The following is a 12,919-nucleotide window of genomic DNA, read 5'->3' on the forward strand; positions in this document are numbered from 1 at the left end:
TTTGAAACTTAAATACTGTAACATTATTGTACAGCAGACTCCAATATGCAAGATTGCTGGTCTAAAATAAACACCCATTATTCATTCTAGTAAGTCAGATACATCTAAAGACTTTAAGCTTGAAATGTACTTCCATTTAATTAGAACCCAGTGTTCCAACACCAGATGGAAAATTTGCAGGTTCTTCTACAGGTTACAAGTAGTTTCCAATCTGTTTTATATTCTCCCTGTTTTAAATATTCCGCAAATAATGCAAGTATGTAGATTTTTTTTCTATCTTATCAATAAGGTTCAAGATGGGCTACCGTGCATTGAAACCAAATGCTAATAGCATCAAAGCACTGAAAATATGACAAACTATAAATGACATGAAATTCAATTAAAATCTATTCTGCTCAGTAACAGTTATTTCCCAGAGAGAACAACAAAAAGCTGCTCATTCAGTGATTGGGTTCGTACAGTGCATTAATCATGATTTAACTATGATTTGTTCATTAAATCACAGAAGTGGAGTTCAAATAACATATCAAGGTAAAAATCAAATAAACCATAATTCTGGCAATATCTAAATCCAGCCTATAAAACAGCTATAAATTAGATGTTCCTGATACTAATCTCAAAACCAGAGAAAATAACACTGGACTGAGCTTAAATATTAGTATATTTTTACTGCTAAATCTGTGAATAGGCATAATACAGTCTTTAAAATTGTCAGTATTTCCAAAAACTTTTAAAGATAAGCTTCTGCCAGGTAATGAATAAAGTAAAGTTGTTGGACATGATCTAATCAAAACTTAGTGTATCTCAAGTGATTTAAACTGTTCAGCAGTTCAGCAGCAGTTCAGCAACCTGGAAGCCAATTATACAATGTTACCAAACTGGTATAATAGAAACGGAATATGACCCAGGATCATCACAGAAGAAGACTGCAATTTTTGTGATATGTTTCAAAAACAATGTAAGAATAACATATGCATCTCCACGTTTCGGTAGTATAGAGCTGCAAAACTGCTCCCATCTAGTAATGGTCTGGATTTTTGCAGTCCAATATCTGTAGCTCTAGTTAGCACAAGCTACAAGTAGCATCCATGTATTATTGGGAAAGGCGGGGGAGGGGATCTGTGGAACAGGCACACAGAAGTAGAGATGTGATTATTTTGCTATCCCTCCCAACATTCAAAAATTAAAGGTTCAATGTAAGATGCTAGCTGCCCAGAGTTCTACAACAGTGAGATGGCGGCTTATTAAACAAACAAACAAACAAACGGAATCATTATAAGTAATGAGTTGTTTTAAGCATGATTTCTAAAGTAAGCCTCAACAGCTGAATTTGTACTTGACAACCAACAAAGACTGCATTGGCTGGAATCACACAATGTGCTATATACCAACATTAAGCAAAGGACAAAAATAATATTTTTCCAGAGATCTGTGTGCCTCCCACCCCAATGGCGTTGCAGAAGCCTTAGAAAGCTGGCTACTCTCCCAAGGTCTGCGGTAGAATAGCTGTGGTCCCCTTGTTAGATGGGTTTTAGGATTTTGAATGTACTATCTGGACAGATGTTAATTTTATTATACCTTTCATGTTATATATTTTGCATCTTGTTTGTTTCACATGGCCAGCCAATCAGAGTAGTCTTGGCATCATCTAAATAAAATCAATCAAAAATAAAAACATGGTATTGTAAAGCCAATTATTGCAACAGTCCCAAACACCAACTTCCAAGCCATGTGCTACATGCCAGAATGAGTACAAATGTCTTTAGGATTGTGCTGATTCACTGCTCTGCCAAGATAAATGTATCTGTCTAGCTGATAGTAGGGACAAGAAGAAACTCCTTTGGTGAGTTTGCAGAAAGAGAGTCAAGAAGTTGCTGATTCAAAATCCCCTGTGATCAAGACATTTTGTTTTGGATCCCCCTACCAAGAAAGACACTGGAGGAGGGAAGGGAGACAGAAATGTGTTTTATCTGGTCTGAGTCTGTCTCTACTATCGAGGGGAACTTGAATGAAAGAGATCATTGTAATAAAGATATATAAATATTTGTGACTTGGGAGCTGCCTTTTTTCATTTTGTCTTGTTGCAGGCTGGTGGGGGGAGGTAGATTACCATGAAAATAATTACATTACTGAAGTTAACAGGGTGGTACTATGTCTTAAGATTAAGGTTTCCACTTTTCTCCCTTATCTATCCTAAAACAGGAGAAATTGCTTCAATCTTAGGAAGGGAATTCAGTTTTTTAAAAGTATAATAGGAGCCTTAAATCTTTCAAGGTTAAACCTCGTTATTCTTTATTCTCGTTATTCTTTAAACCTGTCTAAGATAGAAAAAAAAAGTTCATTTCAGTCCTCCTAGGCTGTCTTTTTCTAAGTTATTGCAAAAATGTTTGCTGTAAGGAGGACCAAAACCCTTGTGATATAGGTAGTTCTCACTTACCAATCACAACTGGAACCAGCAACTCCACCATCAAGTGACATGGTCATAAAGTGAAAGATCACATGATCACACTTAAGATGTTAGTTCATCAATTCCAGCTGTGGTTATTAAGTGAATCATCATAGGTTGTTAAGCACATTAGACAACCGCAACTTGTGATTTCCTGCTGGCTTCCCCACTGACTTTGCTTGTTGGAAGCTGGTTGTCACAATTGGCAATCACATGACTACAGGACCCGGCAATGGCTGCAGCTTCAGAGTCAGGTTGTTAAGTCTCTTTTTTCAGTGCCATCACATTATACCTTTAAATGGTGAACAAGTGGTTGGTAAGTGAGGACTCTCTAACTATTCAACCCACCTGGACGGTTCCATCAACAAGATGTGCCATCACTGTATGTTAAATGTGAGAGGAACCTCTTAATTTTTTTATTTATTTATAAAATTTATATTGCAGCTTACATGAATATAAAATATCATATATAAAGAATAAAACTAATAGGAGAAACTAAATTAATAATATATTAATGAAATAATATGATACCCCCCACCCCGTTGACAACCCATCACACAGGCTATTTAATGGGGTCCATCCCACTCTGGGTTCTGCAGGCTTGCTGGCAGAACCAGGTCTTCAGCACCTTCCTTAAGAGAGTTGGTGCCAATCTAATCTTTGGGGGAATGCTGTTCCAGAGAGAGCCACCATGGAGAAGGTCCTTCTTCTGGGTCCCACCAGGTGTATTTCCCTAGGGGATAGGACATGCAACATTCCTTGCCTCCCTACTCTAGTGGGTTGGGTAGATTGGCAGAACTATACAGTGATTCAGCCGGTTCCCACCAGTTCAGGCAAACTGATTTTTAACCACTACCACCCCGCTATCAAAGTGGACCTGGGTGCTATGTTGCAATGAAGAAAAACGGACAACAGAACTGCTGGCGTGAGGGAAAGAGAAGGCTGCTTTCCCCTCTTTCCACTCCCTGCTCCTCCTCCTCCCCTCATGCTGGCTGCTCTGTTGCTCATTTCTCCATTGCAGTGCAGTGCCTAGGATCCACTTTGATAGCCAGGGGAAGGGGGTGTTTAACAACCAATTCACCCAAGGTCAGGTTGGCCACGCCTTCCACAGCAGCCAACCTGACCTTGGGTGAACTGGTTGTTAAATTATTTGAATCCCAGCACTGGAGCTATATGTTTACCAAACCTTATCTCCTTCCAGAAGTTCAACTTAGGAGATGAATTTGTAGGACTGGCAGAGGTAGGGGGAGAGGTGAAAAGGGGGAGGTCAACCTAGAATCACTATGTAGCCATAAATGAACTAAGACCAATCTTCTTTGGATACCATTGACTTTTATCTAACTCTAACCAAGTTAACCATTAGTTGAGAAGATTCCTGTGCATGAGCTTTTAGCAATAAATAAATGGACCTGGTCTTTCGCATCTGATAGAATTTCATCATAACTCATTAATTTTGGTTAGCTATAATACAGCACTGGTTATTCCAATTGGGAAAAATATCTAAAGGAAAATTGTAACTAACCTTTGTGTTTATTATGTTTATTTGTTTATTAAATGGGATATTTTGCCTCTGCTGTTCGGGTGTTCACTTTTCAGAAGACAATTAAAAATTATCATTTTCCAAAAACATCCTTTTTGTGTGGATGATAGATTAGGTTATCTGCCTTTATACAATGGTTTTGGTATCTTAAGATTTATATTCATTTTTATTTGTGCTGCATTGTTACCCATCCTGCCTGCAAAGCTGCAAAGCATATAAGCATATACTATACAAAGTCACTACAAATACATTTGCTAATTAGGCAGTATATGTATTAAATAAATATACAGGGCATTAAATCAAAGTACAGAGAATCATAACTCTCATATATTCTGTAGTTTTTGCAAACTATGCTGACATTGGGCAAATTAAAATAATATATATTGGCTTCCACTAGATTGTATAATATGATTTTTTTAAAAAAATTTGAAGTTTTATAAAACTACAGTCAGCCTGAATTATTTGTGCTTGATAGCGCTTAAGTGTTATTTTTGTATTACACTAAATATTCTATGACTTCTCTGTGTGTGTCCACTCATGAGCATGCATTACATGTAATCCTCAACTTACAACTACAATTGCACCCCAAGTTTCCACTGCTAAGCAAGACAGTTGTTAAGTACATTTTTCCCCTCTTAATGACTTTTTTTTTGCCACAGTTGTCAAGTGAATCACTGAAATTGTTAAGTTAGTTACATGGTTGTTAAGCTTCCCCGTTGACTTTGCTTGTCAAAAGGTGACATGACCCAGGACACTGCAACTGCCATAAAGACATGCCGGTTGCCAAGTGCCTGAAGTTTGATCACATGATAATGGGGATGCTGCAATTGTTGTAAATGTGAAAAACAATCATAAGCCACTTTTTTTAGCACTGTTATAACTCTGAATAGTCACTAAATGAATAGTTGTTAGTCAAGTACAGTATAGACCACCAGTACAACTCTATGAAACCCAGATACAAGTTCACTTTATAATATATGAAGAAAGATCTCTTTTTGCAATCAGTGTGGGCATTCCTTTTTGACAAGTGAGAATACTTGGAATTTTAAGGGCATATTATAGAGTCAATGATTCCCATGATTCAGTGATTGGCAGGATGAATCACAAAGAGCTCCTTTTACTAAAGGAAAAGGGGAGACTATTCTCCAACCTTTCAATCCCTCACCCTACTGCCACCATCCTCAAATGCTTTTATCACGTCAAGTGTTATTTGTACTTTTTTCCGGGTAAGACAGCAAGAACTATGGGCGCTCCATCACTGGAGGTTTTTAAGAAGAATCTGGACAGTCATTTGTCTGAGATTGTACAGGTTCTCCTGCTTAAGCAGGGGGCTGGACTAGAAGACCTCCAAGGTCCCTTCCAGCTCTTATTCTATTCTATACTATACTGTAGGCCCATATAATTTTTCTTTTTTAAAAAATGTCTCTCTCGGGTTATATGTACAAATCAAATATTTTCTGTAACAAAAGATTGGTGGTTTGCTTTGCAGGAAGTTAGACTCACAATTTTTTAATACTTTTAAAAATTCAGGACAAACCTACCAGGCATCTTAAAGGTGTCCATGAGCACAAAAGCATGTCTTGGGTATTTCCACTGGTGTCCCAGGGCTTGATACAATGAAAGCACTGATGATAGGCAGTATAAGCAGCATCAATTATATTGTCTCCCATGCATTCTAACTTAGCAGTAAAAATATACAAAATGTACCCAATAGCTTTAATAGTATCAAACTCAATTGTTCCAAAACTGGAAGGAATTTTGAAATCCTCCCATAATCAGAATAAAGTCACCTAATGGTGAAGAAAAATCCAAATTAAATTCATTCAGATTACAGATGGTCCTCAACTTATGACCACACTGGAGTCCAGAATTCTGGCTATATGTTATTCCAGTTTAAGGAATACTTAGCAAATCTTTAAACATTGTGCAGAATGTAAGAAGGATAATGTCCCCTTGGTTGTTTAATTTATTTATGAACAATTATGGAAGGAATGCTCATGGTGATATTATAAGTGTATTGCTTGGAGACATTAATGTGTATGCACTTTTCGTTAGAGATGATGCCATATTATTGGCTGAGGTACTATATGATGCAACAAGGAACATAAATCTGAAAACATATGTTTCAAAACCAAGATATTTTATATTTGACAAGGAAAAAGCAGTGGATTATTCCATGTTATACAATGGAATATATATGGTAAAAACTAAAATACATGAATTAGTGTATCTTGGAATAAATGTTTGTAGACAATAGGAAAATGAATGGAAGCATTTAAAGAGGTGCAGATGTGGTACAATGGTCTGTTGCAAAAATGAATGTTGAGCCTACATTATGGCTCATTCAAAATAGCTGTGTTTAGGAATATGCTTTCTGCACATGTACTTATACTAAAGTTATACTCATAATTAGATAGGTCAGAAGAAACATAAAGATGAGTTGGATGCAGGGGAAATAGTACCTTGATGTACGGTATTTCTCGGAGTATACGCTCTGAAGTATAAGACTCACCTAGCTTTTGGGGAGGAAAACAGGGGAGGGAATCTGCCTCTGCCTCCCAGCAATTTGCCTCCTTGCAGCAAACAGCAAACAGCCTGGTCAGCTTCAGCACAGCCTGATTAGCACAAGCAGCTGATTGTCAGTTGGATCAGCCTCCCGATGATCAGCTGTTTCAGGCTGCAGGGATTGCCATAGCTTATTGCCACTTCAGTGCGCCCCATATTCGGCCTCCACATCCCATTTTCAGCTTCTGCATGCCCCATTTTTGGCCCATTCCGGGCAGAGGGAGGCAGAGGCCAAAGGGTGGGGGCTGGTGAGTGGGTGGGGCTTTGGCAACATTCACTGTATAAGACACACAGACATTTCCGCTCACTTTTGGGGGTGGAAAAAGTGCATCTTATACGCCAAAAAAAGGTAAAGGTTCCCCTCACACATATGTACTAGTCATTTCCAGCTCTAGAGGGTGGTATTCATCTCCATTACAAAGCCAAAGAGCCAGCACTGTTCAAAGACATCTCCGTGGTCATGTGGCTGGCATGACTAAATGCCAAAGGCTCATGGAATGCTGTTACCTTCCCATCAAAGTGGTCCCTATTTTTCTACTTGCATTTTTACATGTTTTTGAACTGCTAAGTTGGCAGAAGCTGGGACAAGTAATGGGAACACACTCTATTACGTGGTGCTACGGATTCGAGCCACCAAACTGCCGACCTTTCCGATCAACCACCACATCCCTATTGAAAAAATACAGTATGTGTGGCTAAAAAAAGGAATCGGATGGAGTATGAATGGATGCTGAATTAATGTGTTCTGTAAAGTAAAAGCAAGTGGAAAATAAGTGTGTTGGTCAATGAACTAGAATCCAATAAGAAAATATAATTTAGGAGAAAGAAGATGGCACCGAATAAGTTACGTTGCATGAAATTACTGAGATCCTTTAAGAGATTAAGGTTTAAGGAGCAAAAAAACAAAGCAGTATATGGCTATGCTGAAAACAAGGATGGTTTGCAAGGACATAAAGACAGGGAGATTTATAGTGAAGGGTATTGGTGTAAAACCATATATACATTTCCTTTTCTTATCTCTTGGCTAAGTTATTTCTTATTACTTTTCTGTGCTTTACATAATATTGGTTATCTCTAAAGGGAATAGCACGATGGATATATATGTGTGCTGAAACATTGGACATCTAGCAACATTGCTAGATGTCAGTTAATAAAACAACTGCAGCAGCTGTTCTCCTTCAACTCATGTAATTTGAAAAGCCTCCAGTGAGATGCTCAAGAAGGGGAAAAAAGGCATTCTGTTACTTAAACTGTAGGAGAATGGTAAACATTTATTGAACTGCAATAAATGTTTGCAGCTGCATTTTAATTGTTCTTACAACCAAATAAATGCAAAATATAATTTATCCTTCACATTAAAATCTACAAAATTACAAAACTGTTGTGCTGATTATTCAAGAGTCTACTAATGGTGTAAGTATTGTATTTTTGTTAATTATACACATTTTCAGTGGTTTAAACAGTGCATAAGATCATTGTGTGTATGTGTGTGTGTGTTCACGCGTGTATGTATATATGTCAGTGACTAAGATGAAAACTTGTTTCTTTAAAACAAAGAAAGAAAGACAAACATTGTGGTTTTCCCCTCTATCAGCTATCTGTGGTGGATAAACATGCTATGCCCAAGTTAACGGTTCTGGAATGATAAGGATAACTGCCCCAAAGTGCTTTTTCCAGAAGGCAACTGGACTTTGTTGGGTTTTTTTTCTTTCAAAGTGTTTCACTTATCATCCAAGAGTATCTATCTAAGGTGAAACAGAAGCTTCTTGATGAGTCCAGTGGCCTTTTGGGAAAACCATAACCTGGATTATTGAGAAATACCATAGATCATGGGTGTCAAACTTGTCACATTACGTTGCCATCACATGATGTATCACAATGTTTTTTCCCTTCATGGAGCTGGGGTGGGCGTGGCCTACACGTGATGCATATGGCCCGTGAGCCACCAGTTTGACACCCTTGCCAAAGATGATAAGGATGACTATTCTAAAGAATGGCATGCACTTCACCAAATTTGGGCCACGTAGCATTAAAATGGAAAGATAACTCAGTTTTTGATGCTGGGCCATGTCAGGAATATTCCTTGCAATCAGTGACAGGCTGTGATTAGCAGAATTGAAGCATTCCTATCTTTCACTTCCAAAATTGCAGATACATATGATAGTTTTCTTTTAAAAAGTGTGTATCATTACTTAGTGTACTGTGGATATAACACATTAGGCATTGCTATTGAGTAATATAAATTTTTGCAATAATTTGCAGAAATCACAAGGGATGTTTTCATATTATAGCTTCAGCTAGTCATACCAGATTTATATTCTTTGAGATCGTACCTTTTGTTTTGATACTCTTACCATGTGTGTGTGTGTGTGTGTGTGTGCGCACGCCTTCAAGTCAGGGAAAAAATCTCTGCAGTTTTCTTGGCAAAGTTTTTCAGAAGAGGCCTGTCATTACTTGTTTCCTAGGGTGATGGAGTCTGACTGGCCCAAGATCACCCAGCTGACTTCATGACTACAGTAGAACATTCTCCTGCATTCTAGCCTGGTGCCTTAACCACTACGCCAAAGTGGCTCTCATATACGGTACTATTTATAGCCGAAATATATTAAACTCAGTGGTGGAGAAGGAAACCATACAGATGTATCTGCATATCACTTTTTTTTTCCATATGAGAAAATGCTTAGCAAGGGCTATTTTTGTCCTGATTTCTTTTTCAGGACAAAAAGAATTTAACTAAACAGTAAAATACCAATTCTCTTTATAGCAAATTACCTCCAGATTCAAATGAGATCAAGGCTGCATCCAAAGGAACTAATAATCATATGAATAGTCTGAAGTGAATGGTTTGCATTCAGACAGAATATTGATGACTGACAATGTTTGATGCTATTGCTTGGGTTCTGAAATAAGTTTTTATTTGACCTTAAATCTCAATTTTCAAGGTGTCAGACAACCACCAGGTGAATATAATAGTCCACCAGGATTATATAAATGTTTTAAGTCCTAAAGAAGATCTTATTCTTATCACTTTAGAACTGGAAGAAAATCAACACCAACTAAGCACAAAATGGCATTAATCAACTCATCTTTAGCCAGTGGTTTTTTTGTTCATTAAGCCAACTTTTCAGGATCTCTTAAATGCGAGCTACCACATTGGAAAAGCCAATGGATATAAGTGGCCTAACATTTGATGTCAAGCCACTGACATCATCACAAAATAATGTGACAGCTGCAATAACAATTTAGTGACTTTTTCCAGGGACTACCCACATTCTTGGTTCTCCCATTTTTAACTAATCCATCCAACCCTAGTAACCCCTTCTTCCCAAGAACCTCTAGAAACAGAGCATGAGTAACTATTCAGTGCAACTACTCCTGTCATTTGTAGGAGAAAGAAGTAGCTATTTTATGGGATGGAGTCCACCTAGGCAACCACCTAGTTCAGGAGAGGAGGGGGGAAAGTGCACTGGCTCACCCTCTCTACCCTCGCTCCCAGCTGTTTGAACTTCACTTTTTATTTTTTACATAAAGGGAAAATACAGGTAGTTCTTGACTTACAACTATTCATTCAGTGACCACTCGAAGTTACAGTGCACTGAAAAAAGTGACCACTTTTCACACTTATGACAGTTGCAGCAACCCCAAAGTTATATGATCAAAAGTTGGATGCTTGCAATTGGTGTATATCTGAGAGGTCCTTGGTTCTCTCTGAGCTTGGTTATTGTCTTGCAGACATTCAAACACAGTCATGTATCACTGATTATATTTTCTAGTTTGGATAATGAAACATCTGCAAGAAAGAAAGAAAAAGCTCAGTGAGCGCCAAGGACCCCTCATTTCAACCCTGGGCTACAAATATTCTCCTTTATTGGCACATGGTTGCAGTGTCCCCGGGGTCACATAATCAGAGTTCACTTAACTGTGCTATTAACTAAACAACTGCAATGAATCACTTAACAACCGTGGCAAGACAGGTTATAAAATGGGGTAAAACTCAATAGCCCATCTTGCTTAGCAATGGAAAACTTGGGCTCAGTCATGGTCCTAAATCGAGGACTATCTGCACTGGGGAATATACTCTCAAATCCTGATTATGTGCAGAATTTAACAAGGAACAAGATCTATAGCTTTGGCTCAGTGTCTTAAACTCCCGAGGAGAAAAGCTTTGGAAGTTCGTTTGGCCCGAAATGGGCCATTGCAGAAGGCAGGCGCGCGGGAACCTCGCCTCGCCTCACTTCACCCCAGAGGCAGCGAGACTCGCGTTCGCGGTCGGCCTTTCCGCACCGGGCGCCAATCTCCACCTAAGGAACACGGGGTGTTTGCCTTCCACGCGAGACTCTTCCAAGGGAAAGCAGCCCACGCCGCGTCTCGATTGACCACCGCCCTCGGTTCTAGCTTCTCCTTCCAACCCCTCTCAAACTCCTGCGCTGCTCGCTGGCCTCGCCTCGGGCCCACTAGGCATCGTGTTGGAGGGAGCGGAGGAGAAAGACGAAGCGGTTCGCCCCTGTAGTTCTCCGTCTCATTCACCATCACCACCTTCTCTCAGAGTTAACGAGCGGGATGGGCGCTCGCTCTTTACTTCTGAGGAAATAATGAAATGGGTCCGCAGTCTCCTCACACTTCCAGAACTCTAGAAATCGAGACCGCGCGGTCGAGGGCATCTGAGGCGGGGGGAGGGGGCGAATCAGTCCGCTTGGGTCCAAGCGCATCGTGTTATTCACCGCCCCCTTATCTGCACCCTCCACAGTTTGGCAAACGGGGTCCCAAAGACCCCTCCCCCCAATCCACGCGGAGTGTTTGCAAGGTCTCCGACAGAGCCTCGTGGTGGAAACCCCGCGCGCTTCTTGGCCGCTTAGAGAGCCCCGCCGCCTCCAGCGCTCGGGAACGAGCAGGTGAAGCTAGCGCCAGTCCGCAGCGCCCCGCAGCAGCTGGGGGCACCGCACTACAGGCGCGGAGCTCCACCGAAGGGATACTTGGACGGCAGTCGCCCCAGCCAAAAGAACAAGAGATCGCGCCCGCGGACACGTCCCTCTCATATCCCGGCAGTTTCCGCGGCAGCGGGATCGTCTCCTTTTCTTCCCCACTAGCGCCGTTTTTTTACGCGCTTCTTCCCTCTCCCCAAGGCGCGTCCTCCTCGGTCGTTCTCCCATCTTAGATCAGAAGACGCTGACCGCAGTCGCAGTCGTTTCCGAGGGTTACATCTGGACGGTGGAAACTGGGGAGCCTCCTCAGAGCCTTTCCGGTTATTTCTGAGAAAGTCCTTCCTCGCTCCCAAAGAAACGCCGCCGTCGTTTCGACATTTTCGTTGGCCTGGTTTTTGAGAGGAGACGCCGTTTCGTCTACTCCTCCGATCCTTCCCTTTTGTAAAGACCTACCCCACCCCACCCCGAGTTTTCTAACAGCGCTTCCACATGCCGTCGCTCTTCCCATCAAGTCACCCCAATTCATCCTTGGTTTCTCTCTCACCCTTCTACAACCACCTCCACTATCGGGATTAAAGTCCCCACAAAGAAGAGACTGGGGACTTAAAAACGCTCCTCCTGTCACCCCAATAGTTCTCAGTCATCTTTAGTATCAATTCCAGGCGCTTTAAGCCTCTCTTCTCTCCCCCCACCAGCTCGTACGCGTGTAACCATGTCGTCGGGAAAGCGAGGGACAGCCACTGTACCCCGCTTCTCAACAGCATAGACGCCGGTAGTGGCTCTGTTCCCACGCATTATCCCCCCTCCGTGACTGAAATAACCGCAGCTGTCACAGAAAACTCCCTTGTCCTCAACTCCGTCTCCCCTACCACCGTCCCCTTCGCGAAAGAAACAGCCTCCGCAACAGATGCTACCCCAGCCCACGGACATCGTCTCCCCATCAACGCCACGTCGAAAGACCCATAGTAAAAAAAAAAAAAAAACGAGCTGAAAGATACCCCTACCCACCCCTCCAGGCTTTTTGACTCCAATGGCCCAAGGTGAACCCCTCTGTCCCCAAATAACTACTATTAGTAATCCCGCTCGGAACAACCACGCTGAGGCAAACCACAGCAGCACCAGCAATAGCATCGCTTCTCCCTTAATAATCTTCCCTCCCCCTCCTTTGACTTAATCCTACCAATTCTTTCCATCTCCAGCTCGGACACCTCCCCCCTCCCGAAATCCACACACAGCCCGAGAGTTTGCAGCGCTAATTCATAGCCGGCCAAACATCTTTGTTCGCCGTAGGTCATTTTAAAGAGTGTGTGTGTGTGTGTGTGTGTGTGTGTGTGTGTGTGTGTGTGTGTGTGTGTGTGTGTGTGTGTGTGTGTGGAGTGGGGTGGTGGTAAGCTTAGATGCCCCCTCTGGGAACCCCCCCCCCCGCCCCAAACCACACGAGGGTCC

Source organism: Pseudonaja textilis, chromosome 1 (assembly GCF_049901715.1).
Source record: "Pseudonaja textilis isolate UNSWEBS1 chromosome 1, rPseTex1.2, whole genome shotgun sequence".
NCBI lineage: Eukaryota > Metazoa > Chordata > Lepidosauria > Squamata > Elapidae > Pseudonaja > Pseudonaja textilis.